Source organism: Bactrocera oleae, chromosome 2 (assembly GCF_042242935.1).
Source record: "Bactrocera oleae isolate idBacOlea1 chromosome 2, idBacOlea1, whole genome shotgun sequence".
Lineage (NCBI taxonomy): Eukaryota > Metazoa > Arthropoda > Insecta > Diptera > Tephritidae > Bactrocera > Bactrocera oleae.
Window position 1 is genome coordinate 44,356,138 of NC_091536.1, and position 12,950 is coordinate 44,369,087.

At 34.2% G+C, this 12,950-nt stretch overlaps 1 protein-coding gene across 4 annotated transcripts in view; it reads left to right on the top strand.

The window, feature by feature from the left end:
• tw (Protein O-mannosyl-transferase 2) overlaps positions 1 to 12,950 on the top strand; it is a 240,925-nt gene that overhangs the window by 42,633 nt on the left and 185,342 nt on the right. The gene's annotated exons all lie outside the window — the stretch shown is intronic.

Below are 12,950 nucleotides of genomic sequence, written 5' to 3' on the forward strand. Positions count from 1 at the left end.
AGGCGTAGAAAATAGACGCTTGGAGAAACAACTCATTTATTTCGATTTATTGTTAAAAACAAGAATCTTAAAAGACAAAATTGATCAATTACAAAATAATATTGCCGCTTCTAGGCTCAATATAATGAATGAAAATATTTTAACAAAAGAAGAAATCATAAAATACGATATAGACATGTTTAAATTACAAAATATAAAGTTATACACAGCACAGTATAAAAATAGTAAAATAATTTTTGTTATTCAAATACCTAATGAAATTATAAATGTTAGAAAATCAATGTTTTCACCACTTCCTAATAATATATCACAAGAGTTAATGTTCAGTACAGAAGAAGTTGTAAAAATAAATAATACATATTATTCATATCAAGAAAATATAAATGTAAAGAAACTAAAAGAATCAAACCTATGTATCCTAAGAAACAATTGTGAAAGTATAAGAAATAATAAAACAGAGTTAATTGCAATAAAAAACGGATTATTGTTATTAAAAAATTATGGAAAAACATTCATTAATAGTACATGTGATCAAAGAACTCTGCATATATCGGGCCATAATTTAGTAATATTTAACAATTGCAATGTAAAAATTAATGAAAATATTTTTGAAAATACGAAAATTCAATTGGAAGAACATTTTATAATACCTAATAATTTCAAAGTTAATAACGTTAAAACCAAACTGACCTTCGAAGAATTAATGGTGCAACAAATCGAAAATATAAATAAAATAAAAGAATTGGAATATAAACCAATAATTTGGACAACATTCGCTACTACTGTCATTATCGTTGCAATAATTTTTGCCGTAATAGTTTACTTCTACATTTTTAAAAATCGTAAAGTTTCAGACATTAATATACTTATGGAAACTCAGGGGAGTCTCCAATCAAGAGGGGGAGGGGTTACGTCACCGCAACGTTCCAAAACCAAAATAAGCAATGATGACAAACTACAAGTTTGTTGGAGCCAATGACCCAATTGCACCAATAATTCCGATTTCGTCAGAATGACTACAAATGCATTTTTAGCAACGTAAACACAAAGTGTCAGCAACCCGTATTTCCTAATTGCATTCTCAACTTTCAAATTCATTCGCATTACCAAATCGCATATTTAGCTAAGTAAGCATTATTGTAGAATATAAGCGAATAATTGTAATATCACACAGGCAGAATGTAAAATAAAGTATAACCATTCACAACAATCAAATAATTGTTTTTTTTTTGTTTCCCGCCGGTACATTCGACCTAATTTGCGCGCACATATAGTGTATTGATAAGTGATAAAATCATGATTTGAATTTCTGAATGCGTACGTTCAAATACATACGTACATATGTACATATGACTATATTAGATTAATATGATAAAAATTGTATGTACTTCTATGTTGTAATAAATTTAATCTCTATTAGTAACAATTATAAAACAAAATTTTTATTAGGAAAGTACATATGTATATTATGTAAAAACTATATAATATTATTAAATGCCCAAACTTACCATAAATATTCTTTTGAAAATTACATAATTTAATAGAGTGTTATTAATTTTGCATGCATTCATAAAAATTGGCATAATGATATTCATTTTAATAAATATGATTGCAAATACGTGTATAAAAATATAATATAAGCCAAAAGAGTAACATGCGGGTGTAATATCTATGCAAACGTCTGAGCATAATTAATGTATAATGATTAAAAGCAGCAAAGCGCCTGGTATAGATGGTATACCAAACAGGGCCTTAAAAGAAGCCATGAATTTAAAACCACAAGTATTCGCAAAAATGTACAATGCGTGCTTTAATGAAGGTATATTCCCCGACCCATGGAAAATACAGCGATTGGTTCTACTTCCCAAACCAAATTAGCCTCCGGAGGAAGGCTCATCATATCGACCTCTGTGCATGCTTGACACGATTGGCAAAGTGTACGAAAGCATAGTAAGAAACCGCTTGGAGTTAGCAATCCAGAAAGCCGGCGGATTATCAGAAAGACAATAAGGCTTTAGGAAAAAGAGGTCCACTATTGACGCACTAAACAATGTCGTTGACACTGTGAAATTCGCAGTAAGTGGAAAAAGGTGGAAAGGCGGGACAAAAAAATATTGCGCATTGATCACCCTGGATGTGAAGAATGCCTTCAACTCGGCAAAATAGGCAAACATAATACACGCTCCTCAATATGTTATAAACATTATTATAAGTTATTTTGAAAACAGACGACTAATATTCGACACCGATGAAAGCACCAAGAGCTACTCTATTTCGAGTGGGGTACCGCAAGGCTCGGTTTTAGGCCCCATTCCATGGAACTTGATGTATGATGGGGTGCTAAGTATAAATCAACCAGAAGCCGTGAAATTAATCGCATACGCGGATGACCTTACTGTGGTAGCAGTGACTAAACATCTAGATGACCTCCGGAGCAAATGCAATGAATGCGTAAACAGTCTGCGGCAATGGTTCTCCTCAAGGAGCCTAGTACTGGCGAACACAAGACAGAAGTTCTCCTAATAAGTACGAGAAAAGTGGAAGAAAGGATATCTCTCACCATAGGGGAGTGTGAGATACAATCACAGTCACAACTAAAGAACCTGGGAGTAATAATAGACTCAAAGCTTAAATTTAAGGAGCACCTAGAATACACCTCGGGTAAAGCATATAAAATCCTCAACGCCTTATCAAGAATGATGAGCTGCGTGTGCTCCAGCCAATATGGATCCAGGCGTTAAACATTAAAGCATATGCCAAACAAATAAACACAGTGCACCGGTTTTCGGCACTAAGAGTAATCAGGGTTTTCCAAACGATATCCAGCGAGGCTGCTGAAGTAATAGCCAGTATGATGCTCATTGAGATCCAGGGTGACGAATTCGCGCGAGTATACAAGTTATCAGCAGAGATATCTATCGAATCCAAAAAAGAAGAGAGAAACAAAAGCATGTGGCAGCAACGTTGGCAAACCTAACCCAAAGGACGGTGGACACACAGACTCGTACCGGACATCCGTTCGTGGATAGACAGACGACATGGGGATCTGGATTTCCACCTTACCCAAATACTAAGTGGACATGGATGCTTTAGAAGCTACCTGTACAGATTCCATCGAGACACTAGTCCGAACTATCCGACGTGTACAGAGTGCTTAGAAGGCTCTGAACATGTATTATTTTACTGCCCTCGCTTTGTAAGCATAAGAGAAAAACTAAAAACTATACTTGGTGGTAGTTTTACGGTGGAAAATTTGACTACACTCATGTGTCAGTCCACTGAGAACTGGAACGCTGTCAGCGTAGCGGCAGCCTCAATCATGACAAAACTGAGACATATAGAACAGATTAGGCGTCCGTCAGTCCGTACAATGTAGTCGACTTAAATGTCTTATCACCCCCACGAAGTAATACTTAATCAGGTGGTTCCGTGGGAGGGATATGCGGTGGGAGTAGGTTAGGTTTAGCGGATTAAAGTTCCGCACTTCGGCTTTCGATGCTTCCCCTACTTAAAAAAAAAAAAAAAAAACATATGACTATATAAGATCAATATGATAAAAATTGTATGTACTTATATGTTGTAATAAATTTAATCTCTATTAGTAACAATTATAAGACAAAATATTTATTAGGAAAGTACATATATTATGTAAAAACTATATAATTGTGTTAAATGCCCAAACTGACTATAAAGATTATTTTGAACATAATTTAATAGAGTCTTATCAGTTTTGCATGTATTCATAAAATTTCGCTAAATGATGTTAATATCAATATATATGATTGCATATAAGCATATAAAAATATAAGCCAAAATGCTAACATGCATCTGTAATATCAAAGCAAGTCTCTGAGCATAATTTTCATACAATGCTCAGTTCTGTTCATGCGCCACTGTTAGCTGTGGTAAAACCCACTAATAGAATCTTGTTAGGTTTTGACAATTCACACGCTGTTCCGCAATTGAACCTTCTCTATGATAGGTATACGTTCTCTACTTTTCCCCTAAATTTAGGAGTTAAATGAGTGGAATGAGATTTTTTAGAGGTGTTTTCAGAATCTATCTTTACTTTAAATATAAATTTTCTTTTACTGAAAAATCAGTTACATATAGCGTCTTCTTTTTACGCTCTGACAATTTGACATATTTCTATTATTTTCCAATATTTTTGAAAACGATATCCTTGGACCTGCTAGACTATTATACAAATATTTTTACTACCGACTTCTTGTACCATGTTATTAAGAGAAATTGGTGGATTCGGAACTGATTGAATTTAATTCCAAGAACCATCTGATGCACACAGCATTAATATACTTCGGGTTGATTTTCACGATATGGCACACAAACTTGCACCCAGAGACTTTAAAAAAAAGATGTAAAAAAAGGTGTTGCCAGATAGTAAAGCAGCATTTGCGTAGTTTAAGCATATTGAATAGGTAAATGTAAAATTGAGATCATTTCTACAATTCAAGTATTATTTTTATACTCTTTCAACATGTTGCTACAGAGTACCACGGCTACTCCCCATACAAGTATAACACAATTTTTAATTCCATCTGATTCTTTCACTTTCCAATATACAAATTAAGCACGAATGAATGTATCGGGAGGTAGTCTTTTCTGATAATACAAAAATGGGTTGAATCAGATCAAATAAAAATATACCATAGTTTTATGCCAAAAATATGTGTGTACATATGTACATGAAATTGGTCGACAAAATACTCCAACTCCCATATACCACAAATAGTGATGTTATATTTTATTCTAGCATACCTTATGCTTATAATATGTCGGTCAGTGTGTGATTTATATAATAAATTTATGCAAATGCTTGAAAATATGTTCTCAAGTACTTTTGAGCAATGTCAAAACTTAGTATAATTATATAATATACTCTATATAGTGTTTCCGCCTTGCATTTATCTTTAAACCGTTCAGGTTGGTCACAATGAATGACATTGTAATGAAATTAGGGGTAGAAGTTTTCATAAAAGGTATGTGGTTTAGCGTTTAATATGGAATTGGATTAAATCTTTTTCGAAACCTTATATTAGTAATATATGTATTCAATTCCGATTTACTGGTTGACGTTTTGGACATCAACTCAATATATTAAATTTAGACCCTTCGGTTGAGTTTATATCAGATATATCTTATTTGAAAATGATTTTAATATCGCTGACACGATTAAAATATATTAAAAAAACAAAATGAGTACATAACCTGCAATATAAGTTAATAAGATACCAAATTTTATTTCGCGATTTCACCGTATTATGAACGTTAAATTCTTTCGCTACATTTTTATATCCTGAACAGGGTATATTAAGTTTGACACGAAGTTTGTCACACCCAGAAGGATACGTCGGAGACCCCATAAAATGTATATATAAATGATCAGGATAATGAGCTGAGTTGATATATATATATATATATATATACAAACTAGCAACCGAAGTTCACGTTTTTATACTCTCGCAATTTGTTGCTAGAGGTGACTGTCCGTCCGTTGGTCTGTGCAAGCTGTAACTTGAGTAAAAACTGAGATATCTTTATAAAACTTGGTTCAAATATTTCTTAGTACCGTAAGTCGGTTAGTATTGAAGATGGGCGTCATCGGGCCACTGCCACACCCACAAAACGCCATTAATCAAAAGCATATAAATTGTCCTAACTAAGCTGCACAATAAGATACAAGACTGTTGTTTGGTATACAGGATCACATTAGGAAGAGGCATCTGCAGTTAAATTTTATTTTAAAAAGTGGGCGTGGTCCCGCCCCCTAATAGGTTTAATGTGCATATCTCCTATACCACTGAAGCTATAATTCAAAATTCACTGGGAACAAATGTTTTTAGCATCTCTATTGACTTTGTGAAAATGGGTGGCAACTCCGACCACTCCCCATATAACGGTACTGTTAAAAACTACTAAATGCGCGATAAATCAAGCACTAAACGCGCCAGAGACATTAAATTTTATCTCTGGGATGGTATGAGATGATTTTAGAGGAACTGTGTTCAAAATTAGACAGTGGACGTAGCACAGCCCACTTTTAGGTGAAAACCCATATCTTTAGATCTGCTTAACCAATTTGGTACATAACGTTATTTTCATATTTCTATGTTATAGTGCGAAAATGGGCGAAATCGGACTACAACCACGCCTATTCCCCATATAACACCATTTTAAATTCCATCTGATTCTTTCACTTTCCACTATACATATCAAGCAACAATGATTGTATCGGGGTAAAACTTTGCCTGAATAATGCGTTTAAAGTATGCCACCTTGTGACCAAAAATTGCCTAAATCGAACCAAAACTGTTCAAGCCCCTAAGTACTAAATATGTGGACCCCAATACCTATAGCTGACCTTCTAACGAAAATAGCAGTCAATCCACAAAGAAATCTCAAACGAGTATACCATTTAACTTTGCGAGAGTATAAAATGTTCGGTTACATCCAAACTTAGCCCTTCCTTACTTGTTTATTAAAGTTTAATGGCTGAACCAAAGATTAATATTAATTAACATACCCATTATCTTTCTCCAACCCAAACGACCGGAGGAGAGGATTCCGCATAATAACCGGAACTAGAATAACGAAAATAAGGAGGTTTAGTATAAGGGAGTCGGGAAAATTAATGTGCCTATACCACACATTTTCCGTACTAAGATTATACACATATGTGTTTACCTAATTTTGCTAAGATATCTTACATATTGACGAATAAATGTATATAAGTAACGACTGTTTTTTAAAAGTATAGAACTTTAAATTACAATAAAACAACGATGGACTATTCGATTGACATGAATTTAATTTATCCGAAAAGTAATCTTGTGGCATTACATTTTAAATATGATTTCTGGCATATGACCGCCACGGCTGGCTTGGATGTAGTTCAATCTGGACGTCCAATTTTCGATGACTTTTTCCAAGATTTATGGCCGTATATCGGCAATAACACGGCGAATGTTGTCTTCCAAATGGTTAAGCGTTTTTGGCTTATGCGCATAGATCAATGCGCGGTGTTCAATCACAAGATCTTGGAGGCCAATTCACAGGTCCAAAACGTGAAATTAGGCTGCCACCAAACGTCTCTTTCAATAAATCGATTGTGGCACAAGCTATGTGACATGTTGCGCCGTCTTGCTTAAATATTATACATATATAAATATAAACAGATATATGGAGTAAAGTCAGCCGGACGTTTCAAACTCCTGAATATCAATTATATGGGGGTTAGGGCAAGTTTTCACCCGATTTTATTCATTTTAGGCACAAAGATACACTGTGATTAGAAGAACACGATTTCTCAATTTCATTGCAATAACTCCCAGATTGGTATATGAGGGCTGTAGGCGTGGTTACTGTCCGATCTCGATAAATTTTCGCACTGTTACATGAGAATATCAAAATAAAATTTTATGTACCAAAAATGTAACCAAAATTTATTGTCTCTGACGCATTCCGTGGTTGATTCAGTCGGTTAACATCCGATTTCACCCATGCTATTGAGGGGCGTGGCTACACCGGCTTTTAAAAAATTTTCAAACCACAAGAGCCCCTTATTATTGTGATTAGTTGTACCCAATTACAATTTTGTATCTTAATTTGCCGCGTAGTTATAGCAATTTATAGATTTCGATCGATGGGAGTTTGTGGGCGTAGCAGTGCTCCGACTACGCCAATCTACGAACTCGTCCTCACGTTTTTACCAAGAAACACGTGTACCAAGTTTCATAAAGACATTTTAAGTTTTACTAAGTTATCGCTTGCACGAACGGACGGACACAGACGAACAGACAGACAGTCACTCGGAATTCAACTCGTCTCGTCATCCTGCTCATTTATATTTACTCGATTATTTTTTGGTGATACAAATAACCGTTAGGTGAACAAAAGTATTATATTCTGTAGCAACAGTTGCATGTGTATAAAAATGTAGATGTCGACGAAATCGGGAGTGAATTACGATCAAATTTCGTATATTATTAAGTTATTTTATTTTTACTTTTATTTATTTATATAAGTTATTACAGGTCATAGACTCAATTAGTTTTATGACTATATTTTACCTACCGTAAGCGAAAATTATATTAAAATTATCCTTAAATAAGATTTATCTGACATAAACTTGACCGAAGAGGATAAATTTAATATAATGAGTTGATACGGAAAACATCAACCAAAGAATCGAAATTCATTATATATTATATATATATTATTATATATTATATTATATATTATTAGGGATATGAGGTTTACAACGAGACCATTTGTATTTATGTTATATGCCAAACCATTAATATAATTTTATAACTTCTCAAAAAACGTATCCACTTAATTTCATAAAAACATCAGACATTTGGACCAATCTAAACGGTTTAAAGTCAAGTGAAAGTCAAAAATTATTACATAAGGTATATTCGGGGCAGAAACTAAAGATGGTGATTGCATTAATTTTTGACATTGTTTTGACAATAGTATAATATTAATAAATGTTCTTCAAAATTTATTATTTCTTTTTTTATACTCTCGCAACTTGTTGCTACAGAGTATAATAGGTGTGTTCACCTAATGGTTGTTTGTATCACCTACAAATAATCGAGTTAGATATACGGTTATACAAGTGGCATTGCTACACTCACCCAAATAATAAATATCTCTAATACGCTCTTATACGTTATGAGTAAAAAAAATCAAGATAACCTTCGGTAGAAGTTGTAATCGAGAGTTTAGTGCAGTTCTTAAGCAAACATTGAAATTTTATAATGTAAATTAAGTATTAAGTTGTTAAGTTTAAAAATATATAGTGTATGTATAGTTTAAAAATATTACTTACATATATATATACATGATTAGCATGATGGAAAGAGTTAAAATCCGAGTGACTGTCTATCTGTCCGTTAGTTGGTCTGTGCAAGCGATAACTTGAGTTAAACCTAAAATATCTTAATGAAACTTTTTACACGTGTTCCTTGATAAAAAGGTGAGGACGAGTTCGTAGATGGGCGAAGTCGGACCACTGCCACGCCCACAAACTCCCATCAATCAAAAATCTACAAATTGCCAAAAATACGTCGCAAATCAAGATACAAAATTGTATTTTGGTACAACTAATCACAATAATAAGGGATTCTTGTGGTTTGAAATTTTTTTAAAAGCGGGTGTAGTCACACTCCCCAATAGGTTTAATATATTTATCACCCAAACCATTCAAGCCATAAGACCCAAATTTGCACAGGACAAATCATTTCGAAACTTTTTGCGACAGCATTAAAATAGGTGCAATCGGATGTTAACAGACTGAATCAACAACGGAATGCGTCAGAGACATTAAATTTTATATCCAAGATGTCGCAAAACTGCTTTATTGGAGCAGTTGTCACAAGTATACAATGTAACAATGTGGACAAATTTGGTACATAAAATTTTATTTTGACATTCCCATGTAACAGTGCCAAAGTTAGCGAAGTCGGACAGTAACCACGTCTACTTCCCATATAACACAACTTAAATTCCATCTAATTTTTTCATTTTCCAGTATACAAATCAAGCGCTAATTAATATACCGGTATACAAATTTGTACGAATATTTTCGTTAAGGTATTCCATATCAGCTCTAAAAATTGTCAAAATCGGACTCAAGCCCGCAGATACCGGAAATATGGATTACAGAGCCTAAGGATTCTTGCCGAAAATATCAGTCAATCTGTGAGATAATAATTGAGTTTCGGGGAAAATGTTTTTTTGATAACAATATACCCTTGTATGAGAAATGGGTTGAATCGGATCAATACTTCCCTTAGCCCCCATATAGCAATGTGAGAGTTATTTAAATTCAAATTGAGAAAGCGTGTTTAGTGTATCTTTGTGCCAAAAATGAATAAAATCGGATGAAAACTTGTCTTAGCTCCCATAGCCCCCCGCTGACTTTACCCCATACATATGTTAATATTTATATTATATTAGGTCAAGTAAAAAGTTCGTTCGGTTTTTATCAAAGAGATGGCGTTATTGTCCATACTACCAGTGTTACGTGTCGCATCATGTCATACTATACGGCGCTGAAAACGTGTTTATTCGCGCTAAAAGTTTGTCTTTGACAGTTTTGCGATTGATTGACGTAGTACGTTGTGAGCGCTCGTCAAAAATGGACACCAGCAAAGAGAAAATTCGCTATATTTTACAATTTTTCTTCGATCAAGGCGAAAAAGCAGCAATTTCGTTTATGGGCCCGAAAGTGGTTTTCTAGGTTCCGTTCCGGTAATTTCGATGTCAAAGATGCACCACGCGTCGGGAGGCCTATCGTCGAAAATTGCGATAAAATCATGGAAATAGTGGAAACAGACCGTAACGTGAGCACTTATTTAATTACTGAGGAACTAAAGATAAGCCAGAAAACCGTTTGGAACCATTTGCATAACCTTGGATTCAAAAAGGAGCTCGATGTTTGGGTGCCACACGAACTAACGCAAAAAAACATGATGGACCGAATTTCCATCTGCAACAAAATCGACCCGTTTCTGAAGCGGATCGTGACTGACGATGAAAAATGGGTCACTTACGACAACATCGAGCGCAAACGGTCGTGATCAAAGATCGGGGAAGCGGTCCAGAGGTTGGCCAAGACCGGATTGACGACCAGGAAGGTTTTGCTGTGTGTTTGGTGGGATTGGCAAGGAATCATCTACTACGAGCTGCTCCCCTATGGCCAAACGCTTAATTCGGCCCTTTACTGTCAACAACTGGACCGCTTGAAGGCAGCACTCATCCAGAAGAGGCGATCTTTGATCAACAGAGGCCGAATTGTGTTCCATCAGGACAACGCCAGGCCACACACGTCTTTGGTGACGCACCCACCTTATAGTCCGGACCTGGCACCAAGTGATTACCATCTTCTCCTGTCCATGGCGAACGCGCTTAATGGTGAGAAGTTGGCCTCAAGAGAGGCCTGTGAAAATTGGCTCTCCAAGTTTTTTGCCAATAGGGACGCAGCGTTTTACGAGAGGGGTATAATGAAGTTAGCGTCTCATTGGCAACAAGTTTATAAACAAAATGGCGCATGTTTGAAAAAAATCAAAATCAATAAAAAAACCGAACGAACTCTCAAAAATTAATGCAGTCAGCCCTTCCATTCCTATATACCTAATGATTTAAGTATAATTTGCGCTGACGGGAGTAAATTATAGTAGAAAAATGAGTCTATGACCTTGTGTTTATTATTTTTAATCAAATAAACAAAACTACAAAAAAAAAAAACAAAAAAATTAGTCTGTGACCTTCAAGATAAGTTAATATAACAAATTTGATTGTAGTCCATTCACTCTTTCGTCGACAATCGATTGATCCTTAAATAGTATGAAATGTTCGGTTACACCCTTAAAACTTAGCCTTTCGTTACTTGTTTGTTATAACAATGATCTCTGTATATGTGGTATATGTCGGTGCATTGTCTTGTTCTTGTTCATCATATACTTTACGTTCAAAGTTAAAAATATTATTTAAATATCGGTACTAAAAACTAAGTAAATACTTAAAGTTTTTTTATTTTTGTGACACCGTAATAAGTAAACAAACACAAAATCAGTTTTTGCCTAATCTTTCGCATTGATGCTACATTCGTGAAAAAAGTATATGTAATTTCTTAAATCTTTTATCATAAAAAATAATATCTGTATGTACTATAAACAGTCGTTTTTACATATTTCTGTTAAATACCAGCGAATATGTTAGAAAATGGGGAATTCCCACTCGGTGTTTTTCAGCTCTGTTAGCCATTCAATTGAGCATCATACAAAACTCGATTTGCACCTTTTCTATATTTTACGATCTTTGATAAAAGCCGGTGGTTCAACGAGGGAGTTGGTCGAACGAAATCCAGTGACAAAAACCCATCTTTACCGAGGTCAATTCCTTTAAGTTAGTTGGATGGTGTAGAGTTTTTAGATAGTGTGGTGCATTCTGTGTATATAAGTGTGTGGTGTTTGCGAGTATGTTAGTGCAGAGAACTTAAAACAATGAGAAGGTGCAAATTGAATTTTGTATGATGCTCGATTGGTTGGCTGAAAATTTGAGATCAAGGAGTTCACCACTTTCTGTATAGTTTTGCTGTTATTTAACAGAAATGAGAATTTTTAACAAAGTTCTCTGACAAAATACGTATCTACCAATATAAAGAGAAAAATGAAATGAAATGAATGAGAAAACAAGAAATACAAATGCCACTTCACATATGCATGATTATTTTTTGCCATATAAACGATTTTTATGATGAAAAATTGATAAATTATTATTTTTTTGCACAAATGCTACATTGATAAAATGTGTCGTCGCGTCAGTTCTTCGACAGATTGACTCTTTGACATAAAAGCAAAAAATGTGTCAACGGAAATTTCACATGAAGTAATGAGTGTACATATCTACATAAAAATACATACAAATGTGTAAACGACATAATATATGTATGTCCTGTTACATATGTTTACACATGCATTTGAAAAGAAAAATTAAAGCATGAATGTGAAATACCAACGGCAAAACACAATTCTGTACTTTTATGACTCCATAATGGTGTCAATTACAATTAATGAATTATTTTAAGAAATATATCAAAATACTTTATTAGTAATAATTTAAAAGTATTTTGATATATAACATAAAATAATTTAAAAAATAATAAATAATAGTTCAATAAAAGGGAATATATTTCAAATGGCATATCAATATTCCCAGTTTGGCATACATATTGTATTCTCTTCAATATTCGCCGTTTGGTTATGTTAAGAGAGCGTATGTTTACAGATTCACCGCTGTTATAAAAGCGAGAAATGTTATTTGTTTCTCGTGCATATGTGGTGAACTCCTTGATAAATTCCTACAAATTGTTCGCTGTCGAACCTGCACCTTCTCATTGTTTTAAGTTCTCTGGTTAG